Source organism: Mauremys reevesii, linkage group 16 (assembly GCF_016161935.1).
Source record: "Mauremys reevesii isolate NIE-2019 linkage group 16, ASM1616193v1, whole genome shotgun sequence".
In the NCBI taxonomy this organism is placed as follows: domain Eukaryota; kingdom Metazoa; phylum Chordata; order Testudines; family Geoemydidae; genus Mauremys; species Mauremys reevesii.
In genome coordinates this window covers 15,421,633-15,436,659 of record NC_052638.1, presented here as the reverse complement: position 1 = coordinate 15,436,659, position 15,027 = coordinate 15,421,633, and the positions used below count along the sequence as shown (strand labels likewise).

General features: G+C 38.4%; 1 protein-coding gene across 1 annotated transcript in view; it reads left to right on the top strand.

The window, feature by feature from the left end:
* Positions 1-15,027, top strand: part of FTO (FTO alpha-ketoglutarate dependent dioxygenase) — a 332,160-nt gene that overhangs the window by 21,181 nt on the left and 295,952 nt on the right. The gene's annotated exons all lie outside the window — the stretch shown is intronic.

Below are 15,027 nucleotides of genomic sequence, written 5' to 3'. Positions count from 1 at the left end.
GCTACCTACCAGTGAAAGGTACAGTACATATTGCTGCCTGTAGTTTGAGTCAGATGTTGTGGTTTGATGTTACGCTGCACCTATTTTTATACAATAATGAAATGGCATTTTTAATTTTATCTGTTTCTAAAGTGAGTGATAAATTTTCTAAATTGAATAGATTATATAGCAACGTAAAATATAATTTGAAATCTAGTTGGATAGTACTGTTACCGGTGATGAAAAATTACAGATTAGTCTCTTTATATAAACAGTACCTTTACACAGTAGATATATTGTTACAGTTATTGTATTGGCTCTGATTTTCACTCAGTATGTCTATTGCAATTTTCTCATTTACAACTGTAATTGAGCTCTATAAGTAGTAGATGGAATTACTTCATTTATTTTCTGAATAGCCTACAGAAACATTAGTGTTAATATTATTATCCACTTCATGTACACAACAGTTCATGATATAGAGATATGAATAATATTTTGTACTGTTTAAATTTTATTGGAATGAGATAAATAGAACTAGCACATTTTTTGGTAAAAAATGCAGTGTAAAGAAGCATCCCTGGAGGATTAAAAAAAAATCTATTCCAGTCCAAAGAAATATACTATGTCCATAGTGTTAATTGGCCCCAAAATTGCATAGTCAAACACATTTGAAAACAAAATCTGAACACGCATATTATAAATTTCTTATTAAAATGGTTATATTCTGCTAACAACAGCATGCTGGGAAAATTAAAAAATACTGTCAAGAATAGTATATCTGCTTAATAGCAAATAAATTTCAGAGGGGTAGCCGTGTTAGTCTGGATCTGTAAAAGCAACAAAGAATCCTGTGGCACCTTATAGACTAACAGACGTTTTGCAGCATGAGCTTTCGTGGGTGAATACCCACTTCTTCGGATGCAAGTGGTGGAAATTTCCAGGGGCAGGTTTATATATGCAAGCAAGAAGCAAGCTAGAGATAACGAGGTTAGTTCAATCAGGGAGGATGAGGCCCTGTTCTAGCAGTTGAGGTGTGGAAACCAAGGGAGGAGAAACTGGTTCTGTAATTGGCAAGCCATTCACAGTCTTTGTTTAATCCTGAGCTGATGGTGTCAAATTTGCAGATGAACTGGAGCTCAGCAGTTTCTCTTTGAAGTCTGGTCCTGAAGTTTTTTTGCTGCAGGATGGCCACCTTAAGATCTGCTATTGTGTGGCCAGGGAGGTTGAAGTGTTCTCCTACAGGTTTTTGTATATTGCCATTCCTAATATCTGATTTGTGTCCATTTATCCTTTTCCTTAGAGACTGTCCAGTTTGGCCGATGTACATAGCAGAGGGGCATTGCTGGCATATGATGGCATATATCACATTGGTGGACGTGCAGGTGAATGAACCGGTGATGGTGTGGCTGATCTGGTTAGGTCCTGTGATGGTGTTGCTGGTGTAGATATGTGGGCAGAGTTGGCATCGAGGTTTGTTGCATGGGTTGGTTCCTGAGCTAGAGTTACTATGGTGCGGTGTGCAGTTACTGGTGAGAATATGCTTCAGGTTGGCAGGTTGTCTGTGGGCGAGGACCTCGTTATCTCTAGCTTGCTTCTTGCTTGCATATATAAACCTGCCCCTGGAAATTTCCACCACTTGCATCCGAAGAAGTGGGTATTCACCCACGAAAGCTCATGCTGCAAAACGTCTGTTAGTCTATAAGGTGCCACAGGATTCTTTGTTGCTTTAGCAAATAAATTATACATAAAATATATTATTTTTTATAAAACATATTATACATGAGAGAGAAGCACTTTTAACGGTTTTTGTAAGATTTTCTTACAACTTTATTTTACAGTGTAACAGGATGGCTGGTTTTATGACCTAAATAGAAATGCAGGCCGCTTTTCCTGTGTCAGTGTAATATTGTTACTGGACTATCCTTTCTTAAAGATTCAGAGTAGTTGTTTTCTTCCTAATGATTCATGGTATTAGACTGGTCCATTCCAGAATGCAAGAAGATCTCGATCTTCTCTCAAAAGCAAGGAGAACTAGAAGCAGGAAGTAAAGCTTCCTGGAGGTGGAAAAACAAAATTTAAAGAGCCTAAAAACCTGGTTTAAACTTAGGTGGTGTTTTGTTGTTGTTTTATCCCAGAAAGGGGGCGAGTAGGCCTGTTTGGAATTCTGCCTGCTCACATGCAGGCTTTACCCTACTGCCTTTTGTGAATCTGGATCCCTAGCCCTCCAGTTCCCTTGTTTTTTGCCCATATTTGTTCTTCTGAACGTAAGATAATGGGAGCACAAATCCTTTTCAGATTTCCTGTACTGTCGGATCTTGTAATGTAATGAATGTAATGGAACACTTAGAGCCTGAGCTAGTGGAAACAAATGAGTGGGGAGTAGGTCACCTGGCATGTCTTCGGGTCTGAGGGCTCATGTACACTACCGTGCTGGGTCGATCTAAGATATGCAACTTCAGCTACGTGAATACTTACCATAGTGTCTTCACTGCGGTAAGTCGACAGCTGACGCTCTCCCGTCGATTCCACTTGTGCTTCTCATTCTGGTGGAGTACCGGAGTCGACGGGAGAGCGCTCAGCTGTCAACTTACCGCAGTGAAGACACTATGGTAAGTAGATCTAAGTACGTCGACTTCAGCGACTTCAGGATCCCCCTCTGGATCAATCGCTGCCCGCTGATCTGGTGGGTATTGTAGACAAGCCCTCAGTCTCAGCTATGGAGAAGACAGGGGGGGAAAAGATGCTAGAGGACCCATTCTCCAGCCAGAGAGGAAAGCATTCAACTTTTGCTCTCATCGTGGTGAGAGCTGTATCCCCAATCCACTTCCCTCGTGGGGTCAGTGGGACTGGGAGGGTTGCGTAGTCTGTTCCCTAGTGAATTTCACCTTGTCAGCTAGGTGTGTCCTGTATACACTTCTGATGATGGGGTGGAAATCCTTATAAACATTGTATATGTTAAAAAAATATATTCCTAGAAGTGCATGTGCTCTGATGGTTCATTTAAGAGTATGTAGTTAATAAAGATACAGGTATGGTACATACTTAAAACGTGTCTCAATTTTTTTTTCTCAATAGTTTTTTTTGAACACACCCAGGAAATTAAATAAAAAAACTCAATTAATGCAACACTAAGGATGCACTGTTAAAATCAGAAAGTCAGGAAAAGTAAAATTCACAGTTCCCTACATCACTGCTTTCCCAGGCATGGGGGACATAACCAGTAGCTTTTATTTTCTTGGTACATATGTAGGTTAATATATCACTTGCTGTTTAGCAATGTTTAGTTTGTTTTCATTGTACAGCTTGTATATTACAATTAACATTGCTTTTGGAACCTTGTACCAAATTCATGCTTGGTCTAACTCCATCAATCTCAACGGCATATAAAAGAGGAATTTGGCCTCTGCACATCTTGGTTTCTGGTTTTTATTATATTTTAATTATGCAGCCATAGCATTTCATTAACATAGGTTCTTTCACTACATCTAAATATTTATATAAATAATCCACTATATGCCTATGAATAATTAAAATATCTTTGTATCTTCCTGCCACATTGTTTTTTTTACAGTCGTTCATTCACTAATTTTAGATTTACTTTACAAGTAAATGTAAAAATGGAGCATCGATACTTGGTTATGTAAAATATGTAAGGAGTTCTGAACTATATTTTAGTTCAGTGATGTAATGAGGAGTGACCTACTAGAAATTTCATCTAGTCAGAATGATACAGAAGGCTGTCTGATATTTTGCCTCTGAAACTGGCCAGTGCCTATGTGACCGGGATCCAAGAGGGGGTTTAACTGTGGTCACTTAATTAGGGTGAACTGCAAAGAATGGGGCAGCCGAACCCCCAAAAGCTGGTGGATATTCCAATACAGTAACTCCTCAATTAACAGTTGTAGTTATGTTCCTGAAAAATGAGACTTTAAGCGAAACGATGTTAAGCAAATCCAATTTCCCCATAAGAATTAATGTAAATAGAGGGGTTAGGTTCCAGGGAAATGTTTTCCACTAGACAAAAGACTCTATAGACATACACACACTATAAGTTTTAAACAAACAATTTTAATACTGTACACAGCAATGATGATTGTGAAGCTTGGTTGAGGTAGTGAAGCCAGAGGGTGGAAGAGGGTTGGATATTTCCTAGGGAATGCCTGACTGGCTATATGATGAACTAGCACTCGGCTGAGCCCTCAAGGGTTAACACGTGGTTAATGTAGCCTCACACTCTACAAGGCAGCACAAATGGAGGGAGGGGAGACAGCATGGCAGACAGACACGCACACCGTGTGTGTGAGAGAGATGCGCATTTCCCCTTTAAGTACGCTGACCCCACTCTAAGTGCATTGCCTTTTTAAGTAGATCAGCAAGTTGAGACAGCTGCTGCTGTCAGAAAGCTCCGTCCTGTGTCCCCTCTCCCCCTGCGCTCTATGGAGATGGAGTAAGCAGGGGGCAGGAGCAGGGGGACACCCTGACATTAGCACTCCTCCCTCCCTCCCTCCCCCCCGTTGCCCAGCAAACAGAAGGCTCCCAGGAGCAGCTCCAAGGCAGAGGGCAGGAGCAGCACATGATAGTGTGGGGAGGGACAGCTGAACTGCTGGCAATTGATAGCCTGCTGGACGGCTGCCACACAGGGAACTTAGGGGAGCAGGGAGCTGATAGGGGGGCTGCCAGTCCACCCTGGTTCCAAGCCCCCACCAGCTAGCTTCAATGATCTGCTATTTCTCCAAGCAGTGGACAAAGCAGGTGGCTGCCAAACAACTTTATAAGGGAGCATTGCACAACTTTAAACGAGCATGTTCTCTAATTGATCAGCAACATAACAACAAAACAACATTAACTGGGACGACTTTAAGTGAGGAGTTACTGTACTTAGGTTCACCAAGTCAGCATAAAACAGCTTCTTTATTATCTTTCTGGTTACTCAGAAGTCCAAACAACACAGATCCCTTAAAGTGATCCAGTCTCAGGCCTCCATCCAGGTACCCATGTCAAATATGATGACATTTTTTGTAAATCTTATTTCATCATAGAAAAGGTTCTACCAGTCCCAAAGGATTGGACACATTACCTCCCAGGTTAACAAATGTTTCAGATCTGACCCAAATACATGCTACAACTAATTCTTAACTAAAATCTAAAGGTTTATTTATAAAAAGAAAGAAAGAACGGTGAGAGTTAAAATTGGTTAAAGGAATCAATTACATACAGTAATGGCAAAAAGAACAGGAGTACTTGTGGCACCTTAGAGACTAACAAATTTATTTGAGCATAAGCTACAGCCCACTTCTTCGGATGCTGTAGCTCACGAAAGCTTATGCTCAAATAAATTTGTTAGTCTCTAAGGTGCCACAAGTACTCCTGTTCTTTTTGCGGATACAGACTAACATGGCTGCTACTCTGAAACCTGTCAGTAATGGCAAAGTTCTTGGCCCAAGCTTGTATCAGTGATGGAATAAACTGCTGGCTTAAGTCAAGTCTCTGGAGTACATCCACAGCTTGGATGGGTCATTCAGTCCATTGTTTAGAGTTTCAGTTTGTAACAAAGTTCCTCCAGAGGTAAGAAGCAGGCTTGGAGACAAAATGGAGAAGATGCAGCTGCCTTTTATAGTCTCTTACCATGTGGCCTGGGCTTTCTTTGTTTCAAACACAAGCTGCCCAGCACATGGCTTAGAAGCCTTAAGAGTTCTCTCCATAGGCATTTCCCTGCATGCCTTGCTGAGTCATAAGGTGTATCTGCCCTCTCTCAATGGGTCAGTTGTATAGCTGATGGTCCTTAATGGGCCATCAAGCAGGCTAGGCAGTGCTGATGCCAAACTGTCTGGGGCTGTCACCCAGAAGCATAGCATAAGTTCGAAATACAGACATATCTATAACTCATAATACAAAGTATCAGAGGGGTAGCCGTGTTAGTCTGGATCTGTAAAAGCAGCAAAGAGTCCTGTGGCACCTTATAGACTAACAGACGTATTGGAGCATGAGCTTTCGTGGGTGAATACCCACTTCTTCAGATGTATTCACCCACAAAAGCTCATGCTCCAATACGTCTGTTAGTCTATAAGGTGCCACAGGACTTTTTGCTGCTCATAATACAAAGGTGATACAAACATATAAACAAGATTATCATATCTAGCAAATTATAACATCTTTGCAGATCTCTTACATGACATATCTGGTTGATTACTTTGTGGGCGTTACCCCAGGAGCAAACATTTGAAATCCAGGTATAGAGCCAATGATACATGTATACAGATAGCATAATCATAAGCAGCAAATTATAACCTTTTCATAGACATCTTACTCCACAACCTTTGTACAGTATTTGCTGCATATATATAACAGTGGTTGCAACAATGATCTTTATGGTCATATTTTAATCAGATAATGTCACAGCCTAATGCTTCAGAGGCATAGTGCCCCTATCGAGGTGTTATGATGCGGTTGTACTCTTTCTTTAAAGAGCATGTTAGCTATGATTTACCTGAGGTCTTCAATAGGCCTTTTGGAAAGTAAAGCTAATTTGCTTCTAAAACGTATGTGATTGTTTATGATTTCTCAAATATATATTGAGGTACCTTTAAAAAGGTACATAGTGTGTAAGAAATGAAGAATAACATGCAGTTGATGTTATAGTAGAATAATATTTGTATCTTTAGTGTTTCCTTTGGTTACTCTACCAGCCGTTTCCACAGATTTCTGCTTACTGTAGAAAAATTACATCAAATGCAAGATAACAGAACACTGTCAAACTAGGAACACTTTATATGGACAGCATTAGACAGGAGCAGAAAGATCCAGTGCACTAATAGGCACACTCACATGAGCTACCTAGTCCATTGACAGTTTTTTCCTTTGTTCTTCCTCTCGACCCAGTTTCTGCCAGTGATTTGTGACATATTTTGCAAGAGATCAAATAAGCCCTTGACACCTGATTGCAATGTAGTGCTTGTTTACAGTTGCATTTTTGAAGGACCCCTAGACAAGATGGAAGGCTTAACTTGAAGTAATTAAATTTGCATCTGGTCTGTGAAAGGGATTTTCTTACATGTGCATCTTGTTGAGCAACTTTTACCATAATTGGCCATGAGGTACCAAAAGAAGGAAGGAGATGCAGGTAGACTAAATTATTGTTTTCTACCACTAAAATCTGTAATTGAAATACAGAAATTACATAAAACCTGGCTAGTATCCAGGTTTGCACTTACTTCTTTGAAAGATATGACCCACTATATTGCTGTTTGTTGGCTTTCCTGCAGTGTTGGACCTTGCTCTTGGTTCTCTTGCACTACTCCAGGTCTCACTCTTAAGCTGCCTGTGCTTGCTCCAGTCCTTGCTCATGATTGCTTCTGTTTCTTATACTTTTCTAGTTGTTGCTCTGCTTTTCACTTTTTTAGTTCTCAAGCTTCACTTGTAGACATGTGTGTCTTATCCTTGGGCAAATTTCCCTGGCACTTTTAATGCTTACATAGCTAGACTCTGGACAGCCTCCTTTCCCTTGCTTCATCTTGATATCCATGATCCTTAATCTCCTCATTGGCAAAGGGCCAAATTCAGATCTGGTGTATATGGATGCAACTGCACCGAAGTCAGTGGTATTGACTTTCTTATACCAGATCTGAATTCGACTAAACATCACTACACCTGCTTGTGCCTGAATGATATATATTATAGTGGTCTGTGTTAAACTGTATTCTTTTTGCCTAATGATAATAAATACGTATACAGCCATGCATCTAAAGATCACCTCTTACTGCTTCATAAACATTAATTGATAAATCTCACAACCCCCTGGGAGGAGGGGTTAGTTTTAGCTGCAAGTTACAGATGGAGAAACTAAATTCAAGAAGAGCTGAGTGACTTGCTCAAGTTCAAACAGCAGATTTAGTATCAGAGCTGAGAACAGAACCTGGGTCTCCTAATTCCAAGCCCGTGCTGCAACCACTAGCTTACACTGCCTTCCTTACAGCGACAGGCACATTTGCACAGCTATGTAAATAATGATGGTGATGAAATAAAGTATTGGGTAATCTTGTGACTATGGCCTTGGCTACACTGGCACTTTACAGCACTGCAACTTTCTCACTCAGAGGTGTGAAAAAACACACCCCTGAGCGCAGCAAGTTACAGCACTGCAAAGCGCCAGTGCAAACACTGCCCCAGCGGTGGGAGCGTGGCTCCCAGCGCTGTAAGCTAATTCTCACGGGGAGGTGGAGTACCTGCAGCGCTGCGGCCACACTCACACTTCAAAGCTCCTGCGGCAGCGCTGTACGGCTGCAAGTGTAGCCATACCCTATGACAGTGCATTAAATTCTCAGTCCTTCTCCCAGTGAAGTCAATCAAAGTTTTGCCATTGATTTTAATTGAGGCAGGATAGGGCCCTAAGAGTTGACCTTCTTAAAGGGACACTTTTAGGTTAAAAATAATTAGTAGCACAAGTAATTAAATTTGTGTTTTAAATTATTTATATTACAGTAATGCTGTGAGGCCTCAATAAGGATGTGAGGTCCCATTGTGCTAGTACCATACAAACAGACCAAGGCCTTCCTAAAAAGCTTAGAGTTAAAGAATTGTAAGACTGTTAAATAACTAATGCCTTTTCAGTGTTACCCAACTTGTATAAATACAATTGACAAGTCAGTTTTACTTTTTTTCTTTAATAATCACTTTAACTTTTTGGTTCTGATACAAGAGTATTGGGTTGCAATGTTTGGGTTGCAAAAACTGCAGGGAAATGTTTGCATTCAAATCAGCCCCTGGCCACTCCCCTCCCCTTGAAACCTCAGACAGCGTGCTTTCATTAGAATAACTTTAAAACAACAACAAAAACCAAACCAAACCAAACAAAAATAGTTTTCTTTTGGGATCTATTCAGGTGCACATATCTCAGCTTCTCATCATTGGGTTGTCTGGTCAGCAACATCCTTCTCAATTTACAGATTCCAAGGCAAGATGGGACCATTGTGATCTCCTGATCTCCCATATAACACAAGCCAAAGAACTTCTCCCAAATACTTCCTTTTGAATTAGAGCATATCTCACTAAATAAATATTTAAATAAATTAAATCCAGTCTTGATTTAAAATTGCCAGTGATGGAGAATCTGCCACGATGCTCAGTAAATTGTTCCATTAATTAATTACCCTTACTGTTAAAAATATATGCCTTATATCCATTCTAAATTTGTCTAGCAGTTGAATCTTGTCATACCTTTGTCTGCTAGACTGAAGAATCCATTATCAAATGTTTGTCCCCCATATTTGTAGACTATGATCTGGTAACCCTTAACCTTCTCTTTTTAAAAACTAAATAGAACAAACTCTTTGAATCTATCACTATAAGCTGTATTTTCTAATCCTTAAATCACACTGATGGCTCTTCTCTGAACCATCACGAATTTGACATATTTCTTGTATTGTAGGCATCAGAACTGGACAGTATTCCAACAGTGGTCACACCAGTGCCAAATAAACACATAAAATAACCTTCCAACTCCTACTCAAGATTCCCTTGTTTGTGCATTCAAGGATTGCGTTAGCCTTTTTGGCTATAGCATCACACTTGGAGCTCATGTTCAGTGTATTAGCCATCAGGGCCTCCAAACCTTTTCCAGAGTCCCTGCTTCCCAGGAAAGAGTCCCCCATTATGTAAGTCCAGGCTGCATTCTTTCTTTTTAGATATATACATTTACATTTAACTGTATTAAAATGCATATTGTTTGCATACGCACAGATCAAAATCATTCTGTATCAGTGTCCTGTCTTCATTATTTATCACTTTGCCAATCTTTGTTTTATGTTTTCTTCCAAGTCATTGATAAAAATGTTACATGCACTTAGCTACTTGGAAATTACACAGCGCAACCTACATTTTCACTGTGGCTGTCCAGAATGTACTTGTACAAATAGTTTAAAGTTTAATTTCCATTGTTGTGGTGCTTTCTAGTAACGTACATGTTCTTGGAGTCTAAGGATTCCCATCAGGTCCTTTATACCACCATCTACTTTCAGGTGTGATTAAGTTACTGTTGATTGTTGGAAACCAGAGGGCAACCACGACACACTGGGTGATAGATTGAAAAAGTCTGAGGGTCTCTTTTGTCATAACTTTTCAGAGATGTCCCCTAGTTTGCATCATGAATTAGGCTGAATTGAGAGAGGAGCTTGGTATAAAAAGTAAATAAATATTGTACTGTGGCCTTGAATTTGCTGATTTTTTAAAATATTTTATCTGTTACTCATGACATATTGTGAGCAAATTCGTGCCATGTATGTGGCTGTATAAATTCAGTTGTTGAACTGTCTCCTACTTGTGTCAGAATGTGAACAGCATGCCATAGTGCCCAGATAGTACCATTTTAAAGTGCTTTTTATGAGGACCAAAAATGATTTGTCTTTCATGACCTGTCCTTATTGCTAGTTGTGTGTACAACATAGGTTAGAAGAAGTAATTATTTTCAGCCTGCTGACTAGAAGCAAGATTAATAGCATCTGAAAGGAATATAATGAAAGGCTGACCCAACTGGCTTCTGCATTATGCCTTATTTATCCTACTTTCATCTCTATCACCTTTGGGCTACAACAAAATGTAATTTATGTTAGTATCGCTGCATAAGAGGTGAAAGGTCACTTTTTAATGAGGGAAGGCCTGATTGGGAATCGAGTTTAAGAATCTTATGTTGTAGAGGACGGTCAACAAAACCTAGTTGAAATAGGCACACACACACACACACAAATGCAGGGAAACATTATTTAACGAGAAATAAAACTAGACATGTTATTGTAAAATCCAGTTAGCATAATTCAAATGAGTTGGAAAATAAGTTTTGACAAAATACAGGTAATGTAACGGTCCAGTCTCATAAATCTTTATGGGTCCATTTGCTCAGAAGTTGTGGCCTTTTTGTACTAAACAATACATTTCATGTAAAAATAACAAAATTCTACTCTCTCCTTATTGACCACACTTGGCAAGTCACTACACACACACAATTTTTCTCATCCCTGGCTTCACCTGCTCCAGGGACAAATAAGCAGTGGAGTCCAAGTGGATTGCATCTAGCATATATTTGGAAAAGGTTTAACTATTATTACAACCCTTGGTATTCACTCACCTTCCAGAAAAAGCTGTATTGTATTAATGCCTAATGTATTGTACTGAGTGGTATTGTGTATTTGGGAAGCATTCATATTAGCAAAGAGATACATTCCACTGATATATACTACTGGCCAATCTGCTTATAGAACAAGGTTAATGCTCATTGGGTACAAGAATTCCAAAATAGGCCACTCTAGTTATTTGTGGCCAAATTATTCTCTTGTGGAGGTGCAAAAGTAGTATTTTGTATACAGTGTTTGCAATTAAAAAGTCAGCATTTTCCAACAGTTACTACACTGTTTTTTGAGAGGTTTCAGAGGTAGCCGTGTAAGTCTGTATCAGGAAAAAATCCGAGGAGTCCTTGTGGCTCTTTAGAGACTAACAAATTTATTTGGGCATAAGCTTTCGTGGGCTAGAACCCATTTCATCAGATGTATGAAGTAAAAAGTACAGGAGCATGTATAAACACATGAAAGGATGGGGGTGCTTTACCAAGTGTTAGGTCAGTCTAACGAGAGAAATCAAGTAAATATGTATCTCCCATACCACAACATGGTAATTGATAGTAAATGCTCCCTTTTTTTTTAATGGCAAACTCTGCATATAAAACCCTAAAGGAGGCAAGTTTCACCTTGCATTGGATTTTATTGTGAGAGTTTCACACAGCAAGGATGCTAGCCCTATAAATACAGTTCAAAGGCTTTGAAAAGGTATTTCATTGGGGAACGCTCTCAGAGTTTTGCATCTGTGGCTATATGTGGTGCCCTGTCATCACATAACATCAGACTGTGCTCCTATAAGCTTTATTGTTATTTCGTAGTGAGATGTAAGGCTATATACTGTGGTCCTTCCTCTATAGCTGGAACATTTGATTTCTTCTCTCCCTCTCCCTCCTGCCCTGTCATACTTGGTTCCTTTTAACATAGATCATCCTTTCCAAGCTATCCTCCCATCATTGCCATTCCATGCTGCTGTCTCACGTCTTTCCTACTACAGCCCTCCTTTGTGGTCCTTCTGTCTGTCTGCAAGAATGGTACTTTAAGGTAGCATACTGTCAAGGACTCCACTTCTTCAGTGACAATAGGTCGTGGACTAATAATGCAAATGTTGAAAAAGTTCTTTTAAATCCATACTTGTTTTACATTATTTTATAATTAACTTGTAGTGTTTAAACAGTAGAAAGAAACAAAAGTTTTCAAATTATTAAATATTAATTTAATTTCTATTTAACCCTAATTTGCATTAACAATGTTAAATGAGAATTTTTTAATTCAGCTTTTTCATTCCTTCTACCTTCATTGAAGACTAGCAGGATCTTGTCTTATGTTCATACTGAGTAAAAGTCCATTGGGATGGAAAGAATAATTGTGCGTTCTCACTATTTCAATAAAGTTTAAATGCCCTGGTCACAATGCTTGCTGTTCAACTACAATAAAAAGGAGGTTCACTTTGAAAAGATAAGTGACAAAAAATTTTAATCGAAAAACAAGTTTTGCCCAAATGTTATTTTGGACTGATGCAGTAGATTTTTATTGTACTTCATAAAATTAAAAAAGCATTATGATTAAAAATTATATTGTGTTTTTAAAAAAATAAAAGAATAACAGGCTCAACTTGTTAAAATTATGTGACCATTATATATTTTTAAATGTCTATTCATCATAGCCCCTCTTGTTATACATGTAGGGTGAGATTTTTAAAAGCTCTAAGCTTTGGCCTAACTCTGCTTTGCCCCCATTGAAGTCAGTGGTAACATTCCTAAGGACTGCAGTGAGAGCAGAGTTAGGCCAATGCTGAGTGCTTTTGAAAATCTCACCCATGCTGTCTTAGCTTCATTTGAATGCTTATGTGTGGGTGGAATTTGGACTGCAGAGGATATGTATGTAGATACATGAAAATTTGGACCACAAAGTACAGTATAAGACAGGTAATCTCCTCAGGTATGTACAGAGGCATATTTTCCTGTGAAACCAGTGGAAACTTGCCGTCATGTATATCAGGAGAGAATTTGAACAATGGGAGCTACAGGTGCTGCGCATTTGTGGATCTCTGGCCAATTATTTTGGTACTTTACTGGAAACTGTGTTGGGTGGTAATCTCTTTTGAAAATTTGGTCCTGTGGGCATGTGAGAGCACGTAATATGTGTGTAACACATGTATTGCATACTGTCACACATAATTACAGCATATGACATAATATAATACCATAAACTTATGTAATAGAACAAAAAATGGCACATTTAGCTCCCTAAATGCTTAGAAGCTGTTATAATGCAGTAAAGAATCTTTGAAAGCACCAAGGGTTCAACTGTGTGTGTGTGTGTGTATACACAGACATATATACCCACGCACACGATCAGAAGAACAGAGGAATTTGGTAGAAAATCCAAAAAATGCCAAGAGAAAAATAACGACTAATGCATATGGCTACATAAGACTGATAAAATTAATCTCTGGTATCCGTTTTGGGACCAGAGAATTTTATGAAACAAAGTGTACTCAAACAATACACTTCTATAAAGTTGTGAAGTTTTTTTTGTTTGTTTGTTTTGTGGTTTTTTTGCTGGTGACCAGGAAATACTTGATATTCACTTTTGTGGTTTTAAATTGTCTCCAGAACCCACAGCATAAACACAGCTTATTCACTATATTAAGTGCCTACGCACACAGGGTGTAAAATACTTTGTGCACAACATGCTACTGTCATTATTTTTAAAAAATAACCTTTGTCATCAGAGATGCTTTAATAGTTTAACACATTCTACAGTTATGCATTTCTGCGAATGGTAGAGACCCTTGCATGCAGTGTTTAATAAATTATTGAACTTTGAAGAACCTTTGAGAAGCAAGGGCTCTATGTGACTGAGCAGCAGACATGAAAAAATGCTATCCTCAAGTGTATCTAAGAGACAGAAATAGAGGCTTGATCAGACAATATGATCACTGAGTGAATGATGGTAAGAGCATTAAATATTTACATGTATAGAGAGCAACTTGACAATAGAAAAGAGACTACGGTTATTGTTAAGTTGAATAGAATCAAATGCAACACAGTTCAGTCTGTATGGTGTCTTTTTTTAATAACCAGGGAATTTTGCATGGATTTTGCTGTAAGGTGCATATTGTAAAGGGAGGTCTTTCCTATGGGGTTCACTTAAAAACAGAAGTTGAGTTATAATCATACTAAACCTCTGATTCAAAATCTATGATGTTTCATTAGTTAGGCAAGACTTTGTTATGGCTGTAACGAGGACACTTAATATGTGTATATCAATCAATAGCTATTATGCAATGTTTAAGGGATTACTGAGTTTAGAAAGAGAGAACTAAAGATCTGAATAAATACTTAGTCATATAACATCCAAATATTTAGTACTATAAACTAATTCTGATCTCTATTATAAGACTAGAATAATTGTTGAGGTCCATGGAATTACTCTAGACTTATGCCAGGGTAATAGATCAGAGCTGGTCCTAAAAATCTGGTATTTAAGTACAAAAGAAAGTAAATAATGTGACTATAAGCAAAAGAATGCACAAATATAAGATGAGACGTCCACATTTTTGCTGGGGTTGCATATGTTAGCAGTCATATGTGAAATAAATCCTTTTTTTATAGTATCCAAAATCCTTGAGTTACATGATCGCTGTGTTTGCTGCCCTGTTTTTTTGTTTGTTTGTTTTTTGTGGGTTTTTTGAGAACTTGCCAATGATGATTATACAATAGTTTGTATTGCTCGTAATGTTCTTTTAAAAATATGTCATGCTTAGTTTCTTATGTAATTTTCAGTGGAAATTTAATATATCAGAAGCATAGTATAATAACTTAATTTCATAATGGATCAAGAGAAGATATACTGTGGTGGAAGTTCCCATGCTTTAATGTAGAATCATTTCAGGTAGCTATTAGTTATAGGAAAGAAATAAAACAAATGTGACAAGTAC